At 47.5% G+C, this 23,934-nt stretch overlaps 1 pseudogene; it reads right to left on the bottom strand.

The window, feature by feature from the left end:
• Positions 1 to 14,909: 14,909 nt before the first annotated feature.
• Positions 14,910 to 23,726, bottom strand: LOC137770976 (cyclin-dependent kinase 20-like; annotated as a pseudogene).
• Positions 23,727 to 23,934: the final 208 nt, after the last annotated feature.

The raw sequence follows: 23,934 nt of genomic DNA, 5'->3' as shown, positions 1-23,934 counted from the left end.
AGCTAATTCAGCCTTGTGGTTGTAAACAGTTTCTGTTGCATATCTGCAACTGCCCTGCTCAGAACATGCCCTTCCCAGTGGTGTACCCAGCAGTGCCACCGCGGGCCAGGCCTGGCGAAGGCCCATGCCCTGTCACGGCCATTAGCACAGAGGAAAATGACTGGTCCGAGATGGGCTGATTCCCAGATACATGGTCTCTCCCAGGATTCTGAAAGCTAGAACAGCGAGGTAAAGAGCCCGGGTCCAGCAGGCCCACGGCACATTAGGATAGGGCGTCAGAGAACCAATCCTCTAATTGCTGTTTCTGAGTTTCTCAGAGTTGCCACATGGGGTTTCTTTCCAATTTGGAGTTATTACGGTTCTTTTTCAATCAGGTGTTATCATGTTAGCATGATCTTTTTCCAATCATGATATCCCAGTATTCTTCCATTCTTTTCTTTCTTCCCCCTCACATCAACAAATCAACAGTTGATTTCTGTTGCTTAAACAGCTAACAAGACTATTACTAGTAGGAACTCGGCACCGGTGACTGGGTCATGTCAACTAGGTCTCGGAGAATACACATTATTCACCAGTGGCTAGTAGTATGGAAGTGGGCAAAGAAGCAGTGAAACTCCCCTTCCCATTTCAGAATAGAAAGTAGCAACCAGGGGAACAGAGCGCAGAAACAGGCTACATACTGCATGACTCCAACAAAATGATTGAGCTTTCTAAAAATAAAATAAGATTGGAGATGTGTTCACAAAGAGGATTAAGGTTGGCAAGCCAGGCAGAATGGGTGCAGAAGGGTCTAGCCCTGTCTAACAGTCCCACACTGTGACCAACGGACCACACTAGAGTTCAACAAACCACAGCCTGCAGCCAAACCCAGCCCACTAACCATTTTTGTATTTTCGTTAAAAAAAAAAAAAATCAAAGAATATTTCATGACACATGAAAAAAACAAGAAACTCACATGTGAGGGTCCATAAGTACAGTTTTATTGGAACACAGTCACTCCCTTTTTGTTTACTTCTTGTCTACAGCTGCTTCTGCTTTTCAGCCACATAGTTAAGTAGTTGCAACAGGACCATGTGGTCTGCAAAGCCTCAAATATTTGCTCTCTGGCCCTTTACAGAAAAGGTCTGCCACCCCAGCACCAAAGCTCTTTATGTTCAAGTCAAGACCTTTTTGTTTTGGCAACTATGGAACCTCCCAGCCTTCAGGTCTTCTTCCTGCCCAAGAGCCCCTCATCTAAGCCTGTGTGGTCTCATGTCCACAGCCTAAGGTGGGTCTCTTTCAGGGCAACACAACTGCAATGAAACAGAGACCAGCCACCTGCACCCATCAGTCACCAGAGACCTTCACTCGAAATTATAATGTCAAACATCACTGTATATGAGGAAAATAAAGCATGTGGAAGAGAAAAAAAAACATGATAAACAAATGAAAAACTGACCATGGAGGAAAGACATATGATGCAAATAACTGTATCCTTTAAACAACAAAAAAGAGCAATCAGAGAATATGAAAATGGATAGGAAAGCTTTTTAACAATTAGTACCAACCAAGTCCAAAATACTAATCAAGTTATCGAGGTTGTAACACTTAAGTTTGCAAGTGGGGTGAGTAAAAGCTGCATTATCTGGGCAAAACCACCCAGAGGCTGGCATTGGCTCCAATGCGGACATCACAGAACTGGGCATGGCAGCTGTCATCCCCTTGCATAAACAGCCTCCATCAGGCACTGCAAAAATGCCCATCTCCCTGAGGCAGGACAGCAGAGAGTCAAGGGCATTTGCGATCAATCAGACTCAAGTCTGAAGCGTGACCTGGCACAGCAACTGAGCCTCCTGCAGCTCAGATTTCTCATCTGTACAATGGGGTTCCCACTCCTCACCTCACAAGTTGGCTGTGATGGTTAAAGAGAATAAAGGCAAAGGGCCTCGCTAAGACTGAGGACATAGCAGCATCTGGTCACCTCTCATCCTGGCCCCCTCCTGGACAGCTCACCTCTTGCAGATCCCAGGCACACACGGTGCCATCTGACGACACGGTGCACACCACGGACTTCTCCCGCCCATCAAACCAGTACTCTTTGGTTGAGATGTAGGCCAGCTCATCTATCTCTCCTGAAAGAGAACACAGACTTGCCTTAAGCACACACATGGATGCCTGGCATGTGAACATTCAACTTGGTGAAGGGGAGGCAGGCAATTCATTCCTCTTCTCTCTCAGGAGCATGACAGGTGCTGATTCTGGGGACAGTGGTGGACAGAAAGAGCTGGGACTTCAGACTTTCAATTTGGGTATCATGCCCAGGACTGCCTACCACCCACCAGCCATGTTACTGTGAACAACAGTTACAACATCCTTATCTCTTAGTTTCTGTTTCTTTCTACTCTGAAATAGATGTAATGATCTCTGTGAGGATCAAATGATAACACAGGTATAGAACATAGCAGGGTATGTCCTCATTATGTGGCATTTTCCAACTAATTGGCTGAAAAACCAAATCCCTAGAGATCTGACCAGGGAAAGAGTGGGAATGCACAGAGTTACCACCTTCCCCACCCCGTACCTTTGTGCCCAGCAATGGCTTTGCAGATTAAGTCCTTCTCTGGCCACCCAGATTCCATTCGGAACTCCAGCTCGGATCAGCAGAGATAGTACTGTTTCCATGTCTGTGTGCCCAGGGTCGTCTGGGAGGCTTTACAGGAGGACCAGCGTCTCAGACACAGCTGCCTGAAACAAAGACCCACAGTCCCAGGCAGAAAAGGAGTCATTAGAAGGTGTTTTGGCATCAATAGGCCTAGCTTTGATTCCCAGCTTCACCATCTACTAGCTTGGACAACTCACTTTGCCTATGTAGGCCTCAGTTTCCTCCACTGTTAAATGGGGATAATGATATGACACTGAACGAGTGCTCACCACATGTCAGGAATAGGTGCTTTTCGTGTTTCCAGTCAATCAATATAACAACCCCATAAGGTAGGTCCTCATCTCCATTTTAGACATGAGAGAGAGGTTAAACAACTAACCCAGGGTCATGCAGCCTTGGTCACGCAACTGGAACTCAAGAGTCTGCATTTTTTTGAAGCCGCCAACTATTGTTGAACTATTTCTCCCTTCAATTTTGTCAGCCCTTCATGCATTTTGTTGCTTTGTTATTAGGTCCATTTACATTTATAATTTTTAGATCTTCTTGATGGATTTATCTGTTTATTATTATAAAATATCCTTCTTTGTCCCTAGTAACACTTTTTGTCTTAAAGTCTGTTTTGTCTGATATTAGCATAGTCATTCTAGCTCTCTCTTGGTTGCTGTTTGCATGGTATATGTTTCCATTCTATTATTTTCAACCTGTATCTTTGAATCTAAAGTGTGTCTATTGTAGACAGCATATACTTGGATATTTTTAATCCCTTCTGCCAATCTCTGCCTTTTCATTGGAGTATTTAATCCATATATATTTAATACAACTACTGATAAGATAGGATTTACATGTCATTTTGCTTATTTCTATGCATTTTTCCTTCTATTCCTCTATTACTGCCTTCTTTTGTATTAAGTATTTTCTTGTGTCCTATTGCCTTGTCATTTCTTCAACTGTATATTCTTTTAGTTCTTAGTGGTTGCCTTGGGGATTACTGGATAAAAATCTTAATTTATGACAATCTAGTTTTGATTAATATCAACTTAATAGTATCAAAAAACTTAGCTCCTGTGTAGCTCCATTTTATGCCCCTCTCATTCATGCTGTTATTGTCATACAGATTACATCTTCATACATTATGTACCCAATGGAGAGTCACAATTATTGTTTTATGCAGTTGTCCTTTAAATCACATAGGAAAAAAGGAGTTACAAACAAAAGAATTCATTTATGTTGCCTTTTATATACACCCATATGGTTACTTTACTGGTGCCACTTCTTCACGTGGATTCAAGTTCCTGTCTAATGTCCTTTCATATCAATCTGAAAGATTCTCTTTAGTATTTTTTGTAGGGCAAGTCTACTAGCAACAAATTCTCAGAGCTTTTGTTAATCTGGGAATGTCTTAATTTTCTCCTTCATTTTGCTAGATATAGAATTATTTATTTATTTATTTGTTTATTTATTTATAATCAGTCATCAATTTTATACACATCAGTGTATACATGTCAATCCCAATCGCCCAATTCAGCACACCACCATCCCCACCCCACCGCTGTTTTCCCCCCTTGGTGTCCACACGTTTGTTCTCTACATCTGTGTCTCAACTTCTGCCCTGCAAACCAGTTCATCTGTACCATTTTTCTAGGTTCCACATACATGCGTTAATATACGATATTTGTTTTTCTCTTTCTGACTTACTTCACTCTATATGACAGTCTCTAGATCCATCCACGTCTCAACAAATGACTCAATTTCGTTCCTTTTTATGGCTGAGTAATATTCCATTGTATATATGTACCACATCTTCCTTATCCATTCATCTGTCGATGGGCATTTAGGTTGGTTCCATGACCTGGCTATTGTAAATAGTGCTGCAATGAATATTGGGGTGCATGTGTCTTTTTGAATTACGGTTTTCTCTGGGTATATGCCCAGTAGTGGGATTGCTGGATCATATGGTAATTCTATTTTTAGTTTTTTAAGGAACCTCCATATTGTTCTCCATAGTGGCTGCATCAATTTACATTCCCACCAACAGTGCAAGAGGGTTCCCTTTTCTCCACACCCTCTCCAGCATTTGTTGTTTGTAGATTTTCTGATGATGCCCATTCTAACTGGTGTGAGGTGATACCTCATTGTAGTTTTGATTTGCATTTCTCTAATAAATAGTGATGTTGAGCAGCTTTTCATGTGCTTCTTGGCCATCTGTATGTCTTCTTTGGAGAAATGTCTATTTAGGTCTTCTGCCCATTTTTCGATTGGGTTGTTTGTTTCTTTAATATTGAGCTGAATGAGCTGTTTATATATTTTGGAGATTAATCCTTTGTCCGTTGATTCATTTGCAAATATTTTCTCCCATTCTGAGGGTTGTCTTTTCGTCTTGTTTATGGTTTCCTTTGTTGTGCAAAAAAAAAAAAAAAAAAAACGGAGCTGGAGGAATCAGACTCCCTGACTTCAGACTATACTACAAAGCCACAGTAATCAAAACAATATGGTACTGGCACAAAAACAGAAACATAGATCAATGGAACAAGATAGAAAGCCCAAAGATAAACCCAGGTACCTACGGTCAACTAATCTATGACAAAGGAGGCAAAGATATACAATGGAGAAAAGACAGTCTCTTCAATAAGTGGTGCCAGGAAAACTGGACAGCTACATGTAAAAGAAGGAAATTAGAATACTCCCTAACACCATACACAAAAATAAACTCAAAATGGATTTGAGACCTAAATGTAAGACCGGACACTATAAAACTCTTAGAGGAAACATAGGAAGAACACTCTTTGACATAAATCATAGCAAGATCTTTTTTGATCCACCTCCTAGAGTAATGGAAATAAAAACAAAAATAAACAAATGGGACCTAATGTCGCTTCAAAGCTTTTGCACAGCAAAGGATATAGAATTCTTGATGACAATCTTTTTCTTCCCACACCTTCAACATATCAGCACACTCCATTTTGGGCTCCATGGTTTTTTATGAGAAATCAACCGTTACTCTCATTGGGGTTGTCCCATACATGATGAGTTGCTTCTCTCTTGATGCTTTCAAGATTCTGTCTTTGGCTTTCAAGTTGGATTATAATGTGTCTCGACATGGAACTCTTTTGACTTTATCCTACTTGCAGCTCACTGAGCTTCTGGATGTGTAAATTAACATTTTTCATCAAATTTGGGAAGTTTTCAGTCATATCTTTAAATACTTTCCACTTTCTTTCTCCTCTCATCTGGAACTCCCTATTATCTGTTGCTTGCATGCTTGATGGTGTCCCACAGGTCTCTTAGGCACTATTCATTTTTCTTCATCTTTAGCTTCATTGCATTCCTCAGACTGGATAATCTCAACTGACCTATATTCCAGTTTACTGATTCTTTCTTCTGCCTGCTCAAATCTGCTCTTGAATTTTGAATTTGATATTGTACTTTCCTACTCCATAATTTCTGTTTAGTTATTTTTTTTATAATTTCTCTTTATTAATATTCTCTATTAAATGAGACACTGTTCTCATACTTCCCTTCAGTTCTTTTCACGTGGTTTCCTCTAGTTCTTTGCACATACTAAAATAGTTGATTTAAAGTCTTTGTCTAGTAGGTCTGATGCCTGGGCTTCCTTGGGGACAGTCTTTATTGTTTGCTTTGTTTCCTGCATATTAGCGACACTTTATTTCTTTGCATGACTTATAACTTCTGTTGAAAATGGAACATTTTAACTAACATAATGTAGAACTCTGGAAATCTGATTCCACCCCACCCCCGGTTTGTTATTATTGCCGTTATTATTTTTTGTTTGTTTAGTGAAGTAACTCTGAAAAGTTTCTGAAGTAACTCTGAAAGTCTGTATTCTTTGTTATGTAGGGCCACTTATGTCTCTGCTCAGTTAAATTAATGTGCAGTAATGAGAGGACAGAGATTTCCTAAATTTCTGGAACCACTAAGTTTCCTAGTCATTGCCAAAGGCTCTATGTGCAGGTTGGGGCATGTGTGCAACACTCAGCCAGGCAGTTGACTTCTCTGCCTTAGTCTTCACTTCCTGCTTCCACAGAACCTCAAGGTTAACCAGAGGTAAAAGTTTAGAGCCCTTTTATATCTTCCCTGAGTTAGCACACAGCCCTGCACAAGCACTTGGCCTTCTAGATTCCTAGGAATGTGTTGGAGCTTTCCAAAACCCCTAAGGACATCACATTCCCAGCTTTTCCTTTTAAACTCTTTGGTTAGCCTATTGTTTCCTTAACTATCATTCATCAACTCTGATTAAAGACTAATTAAAAAGTTAATCAATTCTCTTTAGTTGTTTTGACAAATGCCCCAAGGTAAAGGTTTTTCACATTGGATGAACACCAAGCAAGGTAAAATAAAGACAGCTTACACGTGAGCTCTTCCAGGAAACACCAGACAGGTCGAACAATGACAATTCTCTGGGAATAAGGCTTTGAAGAATCTCTCATCCCATTCTTACCCTTCCAGTGACTGCGGCTCCTGGTTTCACTGTGATTGTGAACTGTTGGTATTCAAGGCTAACACAAAGCTGGAAGGTTGTTATGGGAACAGGGCAAGTGAACACTTGCTGCTCTTACTGAGAATAAGCCATTTTTTTCTTGAATAAACATTTCCCAGACTACTGTAAGTCTCTGGTTAATTTCCAGAGTTCTGTAAAAGTTGATTTTGACAATTTATGCCAGTTTTCTCATTGCTTTTACGGAGGAGAAAATTTTCAGAAGTCATTAATCCACCATTTTCCCAGAGTCTGCATCCTTAACTTGTATGTATCAATAACTACTGTCAATTCTATGATAGCAACTCGCTTATAAGGTTGTTGAAGATAAAACATTAGCTCATCCACACTATGGAGAATACTGAATCCCCACCTAGTCTGTGGACCCCAAAGTGAGTGAGACATGGTCCTTGCCCTATGAGTACTCACAGCTGGTGGTTAGGAGGATAAGTAAAACTAAAATTCTGGAGAGAAATGCTAAGTTTCAGAAGGGGCAGCCTATGGTGCCATGGGAGTAAAACACAAGGAGAGTGAACATCTGGGAGAGGATTAGGGAGGCCCCATGGACAAAGGCTTTCAAAATTTACAGTCACCAGAGTTGATACAGCATCAGAGGACTCCAGTCATATCTCACAGAGGAGAAAAATGAGGCTGGGTGGGAAATAAGTAGCTCACAGCCCATGGTCCCAATAAGTACAACACAAAGAGTTTCTCTCCATTCAAAGCCTGTACACTCACTGAGCACCTATGTGTCAGGCTCTGTACTAGGCACCAGTGACCTTCTAACACACTGTGAAGGATCCAGTGCTTATGTTGGATATGGGTTTTCCTGTACCCACTGAAACCCTGTTCCTTCTACCAGAAGTAGCATACTCACAGCCTGCAGGCAGAATGGGCATCTAGTTTACCTTGTCTGGCCTGCATAGGATTGGCCTATGTGAACTAGCTGCCAATACTTAAAAATCAAGAGATTTCACATACTAATTAGGCAAAAGAAGAAGATCTAACTATACTGAAATCAAATTCTCACCTGGAAAAATTTATCTGGGGCCACACAGAACGGTACTCTTCAGACAAGAATGAGCTTTCAGGGAATTCCCTGGTGGTCCAGTGGTTAGGAATCTGCGCTTTCACTGCTGAGGGCCTGGGTTCTATCCCTGGTCGGGGAGCTAGGATCCTGCAAGCCGCATGGCACAGCCGAAAAAAAAAAAAAAAAAAAGAATGAGCTTTCAGCTGCACCGTGGCCTTCACCATCCCTTTTATCTCTTGGACTAAGAGGCTGAGTATCAGCTGCCTCACATCATCATTCTTATGTTGTTGATTTTCTTTTCGTTGAAATAATCAGAAAGGGAAATTTCTTGTACCCATATCTCAACCTAAACAGTGTGAAAATAAAAGCTAGACTAAGAAGATAATGTGGTTTAAGAAAAAGGGGGGATAACATTTCTTTGTGGAAGTGAAGTCTATTTCTACATATTTAAGGCCATTATACATCAAACCATAAGTAGGAACCATGACCAATATTCAGAAGAAATAACACCAAGTGATTTGACCAAAAAAAGGGCAGACTGTCAACAAGGCTAAAGTGTGCACATGAGTAAAGTATGAGAAATACAAGCCTCTGAAATACAAGGATGTATCAAGTGAAAAAACACCATGGCACCAAAACCTTTCAGATAGCAATTAATAGCAAAACAATCTACTGTACACAAACCAAAAAAAAATTTGTACCTTAAACAAAAGCAAATATTTGCAATTTTCCTTTTAACCAAAAATCTAACACATAGTGTGTTAAAGAGATGGCAGAATTTAAAAGGTCATGAAGCATTTTAAAGAAGTAACTTGCAGTGTTTTAAATTAGGATTATAGAGTACATATTAAAAACATATGACCGGTTAACCATGTTCATTTACTGTGTCTGTAAGAGTTCCTATGGGCCTGGAGAGTTTTGGGGCCTAGTACCCATGACAGGTACAACATTAGAAATGACACGTGCATGTGACGATGCTCCTGGAATGCTGTTGCAGTTGTCCCAGTTCCAGAAACATAAACCCAGTGTTTTTTATATGAACATAGGTCAAGGATACCATCCCAAAGAATGACTGTATGCTAAAAAGAGTTTAGCACCAAAAACTATAAAATAGTAACGAACCGAAAACCCATTCGTGACTTGGCTTGCAGACAGCTGAAGAATCTGCTTGAGGAACCTGGAGGTACACACAATATGGTAACACATGCATACATGTGGGGGTTAGGTGATAAGCTGCACAAGAGATTTTTTGAACTGCTGAAAGAAATATATTACTTATGTTACTCAAAGGGAAATTCCTACCCCAGCTTATCAGTAAAGATGAGAACAAAGACTAGGGTTTAGGGTTGGCATCCTACCCATTTCAACTGTGAGAACTGCCCTCCAAGGGCTTCCACAAATAGTTACACCAATCTATGAGTCAACTCATTTATTTCTAGTGACACAGTGTCTTTGAGAATCACATTTGGCAAGACATTCTCTTGTCCACTTATCTACAGAGAAATCACTTTCCAGAATTGAATGTTCTATCTAGAGTACATCCCCCAAATTGTAGAGATAAAGACTGAAATCCAATAAAAGTTCCCTTACTTCAAAATTGACTAGAGATTAACATCATTTTTCTAATTAATATTATTAGCAATAAAAAAAATGAATAAAAAGCAACAAACAGAACAGTGCTGTATGATACTGAAAAATAAATATGGCAAGATTGGCATTCCACAATTCTCAAATATATCAATTCACAGTTATTCTAAAAATAAAAACCATCAAGCAAAGATTCCCTCCATGTTTGGAGGAAACTTCATGTGAACAGTTGTTTTCCATCAGGAAAGACTAAAACTAAATATAGCTCCTAGTTGATAGTCAAGGCTATATAGTCTGTCCTATATTCTGCAAGAGGCAGAAGATCTGACACTTACCTCTTGGGACAAAAGAAAAGATGTCAGGTTCCAAAGGAGGAATGAACAGAAAAGAAAAATTTAATAATTTAATGATTAAAATATTTTTTATTTTCTACTTTTAATTTTTTGAATTTTATTTAAGTTCTAATATCAAACATGCTTATATAACTATGTTGTTACACCAAAGTTGAAATCAAATAAAAGTGGTTTGTCTATTTATTTGTCTATCAGCCAGCTGCATTCAATTTGCTGTACATTTCTGCCCCTGAGTTTGGTACCCCCACCTACATCAACCTCCACTTGATTAACAAAATCGCTTATATTTCAATATACCATAAAAAAAGTCTCACACCCCCAACTAGGGAGGAGTTTCCTGCTGGTAAGGGCTGTGGATTGTCCCTTCTTGTCTACTTAACAGAAACGCAGTGAGTGCTGAAAAGTACACCCTTCTCTCCTTTGAGGGATACTCTCCTGAGCAGGCCTGGCTCTTCCTCCACTCACCTCCACAGTTCCTTGGTCCTTGAAGTCTCATTCCAGACCTAGAAGAGTATCTGGTCAGTCAACATGCAATTAGTGCCTAGCCTGCCAGGCCCTGTGGAGGGGACAGAGAGCTAAATGAGACCCAGTGCTTGCACTCAAGAACACTCACCCTGGGGAGTTAGAGACAAATTCAGACCATCAAATAAAACACACCAAATAATGAATGACAAAGGAGAGAATGACCAACTCAATTGGAGCCAAGGGGTTCAGAAGTAACTGATCAACTCCTGAAGGATGAGTAGTTATCCTCTAAGAAAACGGCTGCAGCATTTCAGGGAGAGAAAGATCCGCTTGGGCAAAGATTCAGAAGTATGAAAAAGATGATGAGTAAGTTGCCTTAATCAGAACATAGAGAAAGGAGCTGGAGACAGGCTTAGACCAACTCTTGGAAGTCAGAAGGGCAAAAACAGTGAGAAGTCACTCGAGAACTGTGAATGGAAGAGTGGCAAGTCAAACTGTGTTTTAGGCTGCTATGAGAAGGACTTGGAGACTTCCCTGGTGGTCCAATGGTTAAGAATCCGCCTTCCAATGCAGGGGGCATGGGTTGGATACCTGGTCGAGAAACTAAGATCCCACATGCTGGGGCAACTAAGCCCATGCATGCTCTAGAGCCCATGCGCCACAACTAGAGAGCCTGTGCACCGCAACAAAAGATCCCACGTGCCACAACAAAGATCCCATGTGCCGCAACTAAGACCCGATGCAGCAAAATAAATAAATAAATATTAAAAAAAAAAAAAAAAGACTCTGAGCTTCCACTGTAGGGGGCACGGGTTGGATCCCTGGTTGGGGAACTAAGATCCTGTAAGCCACGTGGTAGGGCCAATTAAAAAAAAAAAGAGAGAGAGAAGGAAGGACTGGAAACGAGGGCAGAGCAGCAGGACCCATAAGAAGGCTGCTGCAATGGAGTAAATTAAGGCTCTGACTAAAGGGATGTCCCAGAGATGCCAAGGTGGAGGAACAGAACTGCTACCTGGGGAGGGCACACAGGCCGTATTCCCACAAACTGCCCTCTGCAGAAGTATCTGGAAGAGGCTCAGGTGGCCCTGGGAAGGGATCACAGTACCCTGCCTCCCCCTCCCTCAGGCCCACACCTGCATCCTGGAACTTCTTGGCCTCTCCAGCTGGGCCACCCTGGGTTCTGGAGCCCATACAGCTTCAGTAGAAACCACTCTGGAGCTTTCTGTGGCCCAGACCTACTGAGGGTCCCAGCCAGATACGTGGCTTTCCAGGCCCTGGCAGAAATAACAACCACCCTGTCTGAGCCCAGGTTCCTACTTCCACAGCCCTCACTCACCCGAGATCAAAGTTTCTCAGTCCTTAAGAAATCTTTTTGGCTAGTAGGAATGTAAAGTTGATATTTTGCAATAATCAAACCAGGTAAGAAGATTTCCGCATTCTTTTTTTCTATAGTTCCCAGTTCAAAACCCAACTGAGATGTTTTTACTTCCCTAACATAAAATTATAATATGTAATATAACCTGCAAAATGGGTGTTACCCACCTTGGAGAATGCCTCTGTTAGATGCTGATCTTCATGATGACACTGTGAGGCAGGGTTTATTGACCTCATTTTACCTAACAGGGAAACCAGAACCTGGAGAAGTTGCTGCTATCAAAGGGTAAAAGGCACCTCCCTTTCAAAATCTGCTGGGAGACTACCTGGGCGACCTCAGCCAATGCACTCACGGCACGATACTCACTTTCCCTATTGGTAAAAATGGGGATAACAACCCAGTATTTTACTTGATACATTTAAGTTATAATTACACAATTCAGGTAAGGGTCTGTTTATTAATCTTTTTGTAAAATGATATAATAATGTATTTTAAAAGTAAAAAAATTCATTTACTCAACAAACATTTACTTAGAGTACACTAAATATCAAGCCATACGCTGAGTGTATACACACAGTGATCATACAGTGGTTATACACACAGTGATGCAAGAGACAAAAGAATGAGTCTAGCGGGCGTGGGGGGGAAGCAAACATTTAACAAGCACAGTATGTGATCATTTAGTTACAGTTGTGCTGAGTAAGAGCACAGAGGAGGAAGAGCTCGGAACACAACAGGGGCAGAAGCGCAGATCAGACTAACGCACTGAACAGGCACTTAGGGAGCACAGCCAGTACAGGAGTTCGACTGGCTGGGAAGGGACAGGCGGAGCCCGCAGGAGGAGGTGCCACTCACAGGGAGGGCACGGCTTTCCAGGCAGGCCCCAGAAGGGAAATTCCAGAATATTCCAGAAGAGGTGGGATCCCTAGGCCAATCTTAGGGGTGAACCCTGTTCACAGGTGCCCAGTGCAAGCCAACCGCGCAGGGGCTCTGGACACACTGACAGACGGAGGAACAGAGGGATAAGAGGTTTTCAGAGCAACCCCTTCATAGGTCGCCGAGGTCGCCACCCCGGGGGCCAAGAGCGTCCTCTGCAGATCTCGGATTCAGGGCCGTCCGACGCCCCCTCCCAGATTTGGGAAACGGAGGCTCCGAGGGGACGGGCCGACCATGGACACGCCAGTGACCAGGAGCCCAGCCCTGCCTCCCGCCTGGAACAGGACGCGCTACCTTATCCACCCGGGCGACGCAGAGCATGTCTCGGGCCTCCAAGAAGGAGAAGACGTGCAGCAGCTCGGGCAAACCCATCTGCGGCTCCACGGCGCCAGCCCCCGTGGTTGCCTGGGTCGGGCTACGCCTTCGCTGCGCTTCCGCCCCCGCAGGCCGAGCCCCGCCCGCTCGCTTCATCCTCGCCCAGCCTCCGCGCTTCCGTTCGGAACACCCACTTCTACTAATCCGCTCACCAGCCCCGCTTCTACTTGGCCTTAGACTGGCTTCTAACCCTTGTCCTGACATTCGCTGAGACCCTCGCCCACCCCCTTATACTGACATTCATCCTCGTTCTGACCTTCGCCCTGACCCTCACGCGGGACATTGTGGTGCCCCTGAACCCAGCACCTCCTGAGCCCTTGCCCTGGTGCTGGCCCTTATCCAGAGCTTGACCATCTTCCTCAACCTCGCCCTAATCATCACCCTTGATTTCATTAGCATCTGACATCTACCATACTCCTGTCCCTACCCTCACCTGACCCTGACTCACCCTAATACACACCTTCATCCTGAGCTTTTCCTAGCCCCGACCCTGGCCTTCACAATCACCTTCATAATGACCCTCAGCCTCCGTCTTACACTGGCACTGGCCCTTGCCCAAGCCCTGGCTCTAACCTGGTACTTCCCTCATCATGGCCCCTGCCCAGGCTCTCACCCTACCTAGCCTTAGCCCCAACCCTGGACCTCACCCTGGTTTCGGTCGTGGCCCTGGCCAAGATCAGATCAGAGTTAGTGTAAGGGTGAAGGTCATGATCAAGCTCAATGTCAGAGCAGCCTGGGTCACAGTCAGGATGAGGGTAAGATCAGAGACAGAGTGATGAAGATCAGAATCAGAGTGAGGGTGAGTGTCCAGTTCAAGGTAAAATTCTATGTCAGGTTAAGGATCAAGATAAGAGAATGGTCAGGGTCATGGTGTCAGAATCAGGTTCAAGGACAAGATCACTATGAGGGAAATTTTAGATCCAGGGTTAGGTTCAAGATCAAGTTCAAGATCAGTGTGAGAGCCAAGGTTAGGATCAGGTTGAGGCTCCATTAGAGAGGATCAGTGAGAGGATGAATGTCAGGATTAGGATGATGGTTATTGTCAGGGTGAAAGTAAGATTGAAAGTTGGATTCAAGTTGACAGTGGATGTCCAGTTCCGTGTAGGATTCAGGGTCAAGGTGAGGGTGAGGTTGATGTTCAGAATTAGAGTCAGTGTCAGGTTCAGGGTCAAGATCAATGTGAGGTAATGTCAGGGTCAGGGTGAGCATGATGTTCATTGTGAAGGTCAAGGTCAATTAAAAGTCAAGGTGGGTCACTTTTCTATTGCTGCTGGAAGGAATTAAGTCCTCCTCCTCCAACTCTCCCTCCCCCCAACCCCCATTACATTGGCCCAACCTGCATAATCCAGGATACTCTTTCCATCTCAAAGTCTGTACCCTTTAATCACATTTGCAAAGTCCCTTTTGTGTGTAAGGCAATGTATTCATAGGTTAGGTCATGGGCATCTTTGGTGGGGGGAGGGGGACATTATTCTGCTTACCACAGAGGGTCAGAGTTTGGCTTATAGTCAAAATCAAGTTCAAGGTTAAGTTTCAAAGTGAGGATGGGTCAAGATGAAGGTGACGATCAGGCTGAGGACAAGTCATCATAATAATGAAAGTCAGTGTCATTGTGAAGTTCAATTTCAGGGTCAGAATCTAGATCAGGTTCAAAGTCATGATGGGATTAGGGTGTCAATGGTGACAGCCAAGTGTGAGTCCATGTTCTGTGTGAGGCTCAGCATTAGGATGAGGACCCAGGTCAGGATGAAGTTGAGGTCTAGGTCAAGATGAGGGTCAGGATCAGGATCATGGTCAGGCTTGGGGTACAGACTAGTTTCAGCTTGAGTGTACAGTGTAGTTCAGCATCAAGGCGCAAGTTCAAGGGCAGGGTGTGTCAGTATGATGGTCCTTGTCAAGGTGAGGATTCAGTCTAGGGGCAGAGTGAAGTTGAGGGACAGAATCAGATTGAAGGTGGTGAGTATCTCATTTATCACAGTATTCACAATCAGTGTGAGAGAAGCTGTCATTGTCAAAGATAAGTCAAGTTCAGGACCAGTGCAAGGGACATGTTAACGGTCAGGATCAGGATCATAATGAGCATCAGGGTAAGAGGAATGTCAATTAGAGACTCAGGGTTAAGGTTAAGATGAGAGCCAAGTTCATGGACAAGGTTTAGTTCTAGGTCAAACGGGGTCAGAGTTTGGGTGAGGGTCAGAGTCAATGCCAAGATCAAAGCCAGGCATGGGTGGGGAAGGGGCTGGCAAAGAATTGAGTGAGGGTGAGAGTCAGTGTAGTGTAAGGTTTAAGGTAAAGGTGAGGGTCAATGTCAGGGTGGAGTAAGCTTTAGAGTCTTTGTGAGTGGAACTGGCTGAGGGTCAGTGGTCAGGGTTTGGGTACAGACTTGCGTTCATACGAAGGTGAGAGACACCAGAAACTGAGCTAGACTGAAGCTTAGAGTCTACAGATGTGGCTGGACAAACAGGCAGAGGCCAGATCCTTAAAACATCTTTAAAGACATGTGGGACACTCAGACTCTTCCCTGAAAGCAACAACTGGAGTTTACTGTGCTTTGCCCTCTAAGAGCTTGGAGGACAGTGACTGTGGCACTGTTAGTCACCTCTGTGACTGCAGTGCTTACAGAATTTTAGCCACATGAGCACAAAATGAATATTTTAAGAATACAAGATTGCTAAGAATACGTTTCTCTGATTTATCTGTTTTTATCTATCTGTGAACCAATACCACATTGCTTATTTATTACAGCCCTATGATAGTCTTGGTATCTGATAGGGTAAGTCCTTTCATCATTTTTTGCCTTTTCTTCTGCTTCTGCCTCCTCTTAACCCTTTCATTTCCACATATATTTTAGAATTGGCTTACCAAATTATTTAATAAGAAAAACAAGAGCCAGTTCAGATTGTATTGGGATTTACTGAATTAACAAATGAGTTCCAGGAATGTCTGTCTTCTTATTTGCCCAGTATCTCTGAGTAAAGAGGAGGCCCATGTGGTCCAGGCTCACCCGTATCCTGAGGGTGATGTTGGTAAACCAGCTTAAGGTGTGGAGGGTCACTTATTGGGTCCCCAACTTGAGCCATTCCTGGGTCCTGATTGCTGCCAACTCACCTCCAAAAGGGAGCTCTGTCACATGAAGCACCTAGCAATCCCCCAAGACTAAAGTCGCCATGAATGGGGCCACTTTCCCAGTGACCACAGAGAAGCAAGGGCCAGGGGATGATGCTACCTCAGCCACTTCCCTCAACTGGAAAGGAAGAGGGGCAAACGTCACGTAGAACTACTGGGCGTTTTCATAATAAATCTCAAAAGTGAACTAGTGTCTAATGTCTCTGAGAACAAAATCAAACCACACTTTCCTTCCCACTTGGATTTCCGACATGAGGACATCCTACACTCAGCGCTCCCCCAAATGGCTCTACCAGGACTGTCCCTGACCAGGAAGGCAGCAACTAGAGAACCAGCCCCATGGCAGGCATGGCAGCGGAACTCACTGCCTCCTTCTGATGGATCTGTTACCAGCAACACATGGGAGGCTGACAGCACAGGCCGAGGGTCCCCTCTGCTGAGGCTGGATGGCCTGGCCAGGAGCAGGACCACTGTGGTCGAATCAGGCCGGAGCAGAAGAACAAGAGGCCTGGCTTGTCCTGGGGAGGGAAGCGGGGGACACGCCTGTGGGGCCTGGCCCAACGTCTCAGCCCTCCAGGATGAAGGGCCGAATCAGCTCCGGGTTCAACAGCGACTCCTCGAGAGGCCGGTCCACGTGGAGGTCATGGACGTGGGGGGGTCCTGGGGGGGCCTTGAAGGCAGGTCCCCCTGGGCGCTGAGGAATCAGCAGCTCTGAGGGGTGGGCAGGCAGGGGAGCTGTGAAGAAGTACTGGTGCAGGAGGGCCTGAGGGTAACAAGCTAGGGGCAGCAAAAGGAAACTGGTCACCTTCCCGTCCCAGCTTCAGCCACTTCCCTCCGAGGGGGAGATGTGAACATTGCCCTGGAGAGGATTTTTCCTTCATCTGCTCATCATTCAGGTGACTCCAACACCTCGGAGTGCTCACTGTTTGAGCACTGCTCCAGAGACAGGAGATGCAGCGGTAAACAGAACAAAGAGCTCTGCCTTCAAGTTTTCCACATAGTGAGGGGTGGGGGTAATAAACACGATAAAGAAGTAAGACAAACAGTGCATCAAATGATTAGTGCTGTGGGAAAGAGAAAGTATGAGGGGGGGATGAGGAATACTGGAGGGGCTGCAGGCCTGAAGAATGGTGAAGGGAGGCCCCTCGGAGGTGGTGCTCAAGCAGAGACCTGAAAGGTGAATGAGTGAGGCCTAGGGACAGAAATGCACAGACCCCCAGGACATGGAGAAGCCCTGGGGCCCGAGGGGAGTGAGCAAGGGGAATGGGAGCTGGCAGAGTCACAGAGGTGATGGCCCCAAATGTGTGATGGCTGTGGGCCACTAGGACCTGGCTTCTCCTCTGAGGGAGCCCCAGGAGGGCCCTGCAGGCGAGGATGCGACAGCCTTCCTGAACAAGGTCCCTCTCTCTGCCACGTGGAGGAAAGACTAAATGGGCAGGAGAAGCAGATTCTGGGAGGCAATGGGGGGGGGGGGGCGCGCTTAGAATGGGGGCAGCAGCAGGGGGCTGAGAGGTAGTCAGTTGGCCTCAGTACACTCTGAAGGTGCTGCTGACATGGGAACTCACCAGGGGCATGTGTAAACACACACTGCTAGTGCCGAGGGCAGGGAGGGGAGGCTGCCATGAGGCCAGATGGACAGATACACCCGACAGAGGCCCTCACACCATCAGCCATCAGCCCATGGTCCTCCCCTCCTCCCCTGCCTCCCAGCCACGACCCACCCCTCCTGGGTCCTCCTCTCCAGGCCTCTGCTCATCATTTCTCTTGGGAAAACAGCTCCCCATGCTTAAACCTGCCCTTCTCCAGGAAGCCTTGCATGACCCCAAAGTCAGTCCCAACATCCCTCCCCTCGGCTCCCACAGACTGACGGCCCTGCCTCACCACAGGGTGGAGACCCCACAGGCACAAGCCACGTCTGTTCACTCTGGATCAGGGTCCAGGACAATGCTCAGCACGTGCCAGATGCTAGTAAATTCTTGTTGAAGGAATGAAGGGACGAAGAAGCGAGTCACCAATAACCCAAGACTCACTCTTCTGCGAGGTGTGCATGCCCTTCTAATGGGCCACCCCTGGCCACCTGCCCTCTAGGGTCCACTCTAGGGTCCACTCAGGAGAGGCACACCTGCCCTGCACCCTCCTACCCCTGGCTCCAGGGGTTCTGGTCCCAGCCCATCACAGCTTCTGAGAATCTCAACCTGCCTGGTCAAAAGGACACGGACGAGGAGGGTCAGGGCAACGTGTGTCACCCTACCTGGGAGGCTGCAATGCGCTGGCGTGGAGGGTAGAAGAGGAAATGCCCCAGCAGGTCCAAGGCCTGGGGAGAGGCATCGGGCAGCACCTCCTCCAGGGGCACGGGAGCCTGCTCCTTGAAGGAGATCTTGTTGTAGTCAGGCAGGTCCTTGATCTCCTGGAGGAGAAGGGGGTCCATCAGGGCCGGCAGCCAACCCGCCAGCCTCCTTAGGTGTCAGTTCTCGCTCCCTGTCACCTACCTGCTCCCATTCACTCATGACTCCCCCATCCATGCACCCCTGCTCACACGTCACTCATGACATCACGTGCTCACTCAGTCCTTCAGTCCTACCTCCACATCTCAGGCGCCTGCTCCATGCCCAACTCGGTTTGGATGCATGTGTGCTGGGGACGGGTGGGAAGGGATAGGGCTTGGGCCCTGGCCCTCGTACCTCCAGCAGGGCAGGGGTGGAGGAGACCCCACGCTGGGCCAGGACCGAGGTCCGGCAAGTCAAGGAGGCATGGGGCCACGAGAGAGAAGGTGCGGGGCAGGGGAGTCACTAGCTATTGGGGTAATAGAAGCCACCCGCTCCCACCCCTTCCCACTGTAGGCCCCTGCAAACCGGCCAGACTTGAGGACTGGGGGTGCCCAAGATTCGAAGCACACAGCAAAGCTGTTCAATGTCATTCTCCCCTGGGAAAAGGGGGGACCCGTTCAACAGCTCCCCCAGGATGCAGCCCACAGCCCTGCAGATACAGAACCCAAACAACTCAGAGATCTCACACCATGGAAACAGATCCCCCCACACCACCACCCACACCTCACACTGTGGTCAAGATACCCACAAAGTAGCCTTCAGGCTTCATAGCTAAGGATACAGATCCCCAAACAGTCAAAGACTTCAAGCCTAGAACACAGAGCATATCCCCCTCTCTAAACAGCTCTCAGGCCTCAACTCTGGAACACACATCAATCCGTCAACAGTTCTGAGACTTCTCAGAGCCTCACATTCTGGGACACACTGCCACCTCCTCCCATTCTGGGGCAGACTCCAAAACGGCCCCCAAATCTCAAACTCTTAGGCATATACAAACCATCCTACCCCAAATAAAGGTTCAGGGCCTTCATATCCAGGGACCCAGGCCTCTAGATAGCTCAGGAACATTGCATCCTGGGATATCACCCCCTGCATAGCAGCTTAGATGCCCCATGCCTCAGACCACCTCCCCGACCTCAGCCCAGAAGCTTCCTACTGGGACAACCACTCTGATCCCACTTGACCCTCCCAGCTCAAAACTGTCATGGGGAGGAACACTGATCCCAAACTCCTCAGAGATACTCTAACCAGGGGAGACACTCCCATGGCAACCTAGAGCTCACAGCAGGAAAACCCCCAAATGGCTTAGAGACCTCATTGCCCAGGAGGAAAAGGTGACCCAACGACCCACACTCCCCCTTGCCCAGCCCATAGGAGTCTCACCACAGGTCGACACCCTGATCATACTGGCGGGCACCATACAGGAGCTCAGGGGCTCGGTACCACCTGTGAGAGGAGGGCAGGTGGCCACAGCCAGGTCACCGGTCTGTCAGGAAGCTGCCTCGGAAGGTCATCCTGGCCCCCACACCAGCCCCAAGAGCACTGTTTGGACAGAAGGTCCAGAAGCATCTCTTCCCAGCAGGAGGGTTGGGGCCTGTCTATTGCCAGGTCCTGCTTGGGAACTGGTCCTCCCTACCTGGTGGCCACCTGGTGCGTGTAGAGACGGCTGCCATCTGGGGAAAAGACCCGGGCCAGGCCAAAGTCCGCTATCTTGAGCTGGCCCGAGGCACTGATAAGCAGGTTGGCTGGTTTCAGGTCCTGAGAGCACCCAAAGAGGCATCAGTTCCTCCAGAGCCCCCACAGGACCTCGGGACAGGAGGGCTTGGCAGGCTGGGCACCCAGGTCAGCGCAAGACCCGACCTCCTCCAGGGCCCCAGCCCTGGCCTCCTACCCATAGGCCCTGCCCCCTCTGTCCCTTTTCTAACCATGCCCTTCATCAAGGGCTGGCCTACCCACAGCCCAGCCACCCCCCCGGTCCCACCCCAGCCCATGCTGGAACTGACCCGATGTACAATGTTGTTGGCATGGCAGAAAGCGACCCCCTTGAGCAGCATCTGCAGGTAGCTCTTGACCTGCACCTGGGTCAGCGGCCTCTGGGCGTGGCGCACCACCTCAGCCAGATCTGACAGCATGAACTCGAAGGCCAGCACGAAGCCTGTGCCATGCGGGAACACGGCCTTCAGCTGTACCACCTGCAAGTGGGGCATCCCGTCAGCCTCCAGACTCACATGGCTCAGACTCTCTCTGGGACCCTCAGCCCTTGCACCAACAGAGGACCAGGCAGGCAGAGATGGTGGCATGAGATCTGAGCTCAGAATCAGGGAGCTTGGTGATCTCTTGCTTCCCTCTCCCAGGAGAAGGCAAGTCCCTACTCTAATGCTCCAGTAAACACTCAGGGAAAAGGAGGTCTAAGAAAGGCGACTTAGGGCAGTGTCTGGTCCCCCACCCAGCCCACGAACTGGAAAATCACCTGGAAACACACACACACACAGGTGATCACAACTCCCAGCACTGGGAGAGCAGGAGACATGTCACATATACTTCCTCAGGGCCCACAAGGTCACAAGGGCAGGCTGCACAGTAGTGAACAGGAGCAAGGGCTGGTGGGTCCTGAAGGACTTGAAGGAGCTCAGGGGACAAATGACTGACAAATGACCAAACAACAAACGTATAGGGTATTTTGATGAAGATTCTGATAAAGAAAGAAGAGAAGGCATCTGGGAAGGAGCTCTGGGCCAGGAGACAGCAAACACAAGGCCCGGAGGCAAGAACAGGAAGGAGGCTGCTCTGTTCTGTACTCCTGGAGCCTAGACAGTGCTTATCACGGGCGAGACACTTAAGAAGTTGTGAATGAAAAAAGAGGCTGGAGCGGGGTAGAAGCTGATGGTGACAGTTCTTTCAGAGTGAAGAGAAGCCTCTGGAGCTTTTCAAGCCAGGGAGTGGATGATTTCATGTACATTTTTTGACTGTGGAGTGGAGGCCGTGGCGGGGGGGCGGGGGGGCATGGGAGCCTGCTGTAGTTGTTCTGATGAGAGGTGAGGATGGCCTGGGCCAGGGTAAGATCTGGAGTGTTTTGAACGTAGACTCTTCAGGCCTGCTGATGCACAGGACATGGGACCATATCACCAGCTTCCTATGGGCCCTCCACCTCTCCCACACACAAGCTGTCAGCAAAGCCCTTTTACTTTCCTCAAAAAACAAGAATGGCCATATTGCTGTTTTTCTGATGTTGAGGGTAGTAGACACTCATTTTACAGATTGGGACAAACAAATACATTCAGATAATACCCAAAATTATAATGAAAAAAACAGCAAAAGAAAAATCCTATCACCTACAGTCAACCTTAGGAGTCTATTCCACCAGACTTTACAAGAGACATGGCACACACAGACATGTATTCGTATATATATACAAAATATTTTCATACAAAACCAAGATGACACACGCAGTTTTATAACATGCTTGTGTCACCCAATATATCAAGGACATCTCCAGAGAATAAGAAACAAGTCAGAGTATCACCCACCCTTAGGTGGGTGGACCTACCCTTGTCACTCCCCAGGAAGTTAAGCACATCCTCTACTCAGGACATGGACAAGAGAGAATACCACAAAGAGAATGAAACTGGGTGTGTGAGGTGTCTCTCCTCGTGTGCCCACAGGCCCTCCCAGGCCTGTCACAGCACAAACCACGCCAGATGGGCGCTGTAGCCTTTGGCCATCTCCCCTACCACACTTCAGTTCTCAAGAGCAGGGTAGGGGCTGGTTTCTGTGTTGCCAGTAGCCAGTAGAGGGTAGAGTCTATGGGAGGCCCCAGTGTTAAACCGTCCTGATTCTGCGATCAGACCTGGGCCAAAGCCTCCACAGACAAGCGGAACAAGCTGAGCACCCGTAAGCTGGTGGCTGCGCCTCCTCCCCTGGCCTGAGATAGGGAGAGCCTGAACGTGCCTTGCGGAGCAGAGGACGAAACTCAGAAGGACAATATACATAAAGCAGTTAACCTGGCATGCAGAACATAACAGGAGCTCAATAGGTAGCAATTATCATTATCATCAGAAATCACTAAGTGTTTTGAGAAAAAAGGGATGTGTTAGTGAATGAGCGAACAAGTACGCGAAGAAATAAGCGAGTGAACGAGAGGGAATGAATGAGTGAAGTAATTGGGTGAATGAGGGTGAACAACAAGTGGAGAAGAAAGGGAGTGAGTGAGGGGTGAGGAAGCAAATGAGTGAACAGAGTGACTGCAGGACCTCAGAGTGGGAGTGGAGGAGGGCGGGAACCAGCACCTCAGAACACCAGCCCCACTCACATACTGACTGTCCTCGATCTCCTGCAAGGCCTTGATCTCCCGCAGGGCCTGGTTGGGGATGCCATCCTCCAGCCGCCCGTAGGGCCACCTTCTTGAGGGCAACGATCTCTCCAGTCTGTTTGGGACAAGACGCAGACACTGCAGGCCCATCCCCGGCTGGAAAAGGGGATGCGACGCCGAGGCCTGAGGCCCTCGTGGGGGTGGGACGCGCCCCCCCACCCCGTGCTGGAGGGAAATCAGGGCCAGCAGGCGCAGCGCTGAGCAAACAGCTCAGAGACTTCCACGCCACGCTCCTAGGGGGCACTCGCCCGAAGAAAGCACCGCTGCTTGCTGGACGCCCTCCACTCAAGAGAACAAAGGAGGCGGAAGCACGCCACGAAAAGCTGCGGGGAGGCAGGAGCCCAAGCGTGGGTCGGGAAAACGGGTAGATCTCAATGGAACCGAAGGAGGAAGGGCTGGGTGCTCACCTCCACGTGCTTGGCCTTGAAGACGATGCCGTGCGCGCCCTCCCCAATGCGGCCCAGGATGCACTACTGCTCCATAGCCCTCTGCCAGACACCCGGACCCTCTGCAATCACAGCCCCTCCCCGGCACCCGTACCTTTCCGCATTAGCCCGCCCTGCCTCCCGCGCCCAGATGCGGCTGCCTAACAACGGCGCAGGAAAGAGCGCAGAGGCCGGGAGGCCGAAGGCAGCTACAGGCGGCGTCCAGGCCTGTCTGCGCCTTCCCCTAGGCCCTCGCCATCACGCCTCAGTGCGCTTCATTCGGCGGGAATCACCCGTGCGCAGACCGTGCCAGCGGGAGCGAGAGCCACCGCCGACCCCTCGCGGCACTGCCGGGCATCACGTGACGAGTGACGCCAGGTTACGAAGAGGGGCGGGGGCATGCAGCCAAGGAGCAAGGCGGAACAGCCTTGGG

Source organism: Eschrichtius robustus, chromosome 10 (genome assembly GCF_028021215.1).
Source record: "Eschrichtius robustus isolate mEscRob2 chromosome 10, mEscRob2.pri, whole genome shotgun sequence".
Classification (NCBI taxonomy): Eukaryota; Metazoa; Chordata; class Mammalia; order Artiodactyla; family Eschrichtiidae; genus Eschrichtius; species Eschrichtius robustus.
The sequence above is the reverse complement of the archived record's forward strand: the minus strand, read 5'-3'. Positions and strand labels throughout refer to the sequence as shown.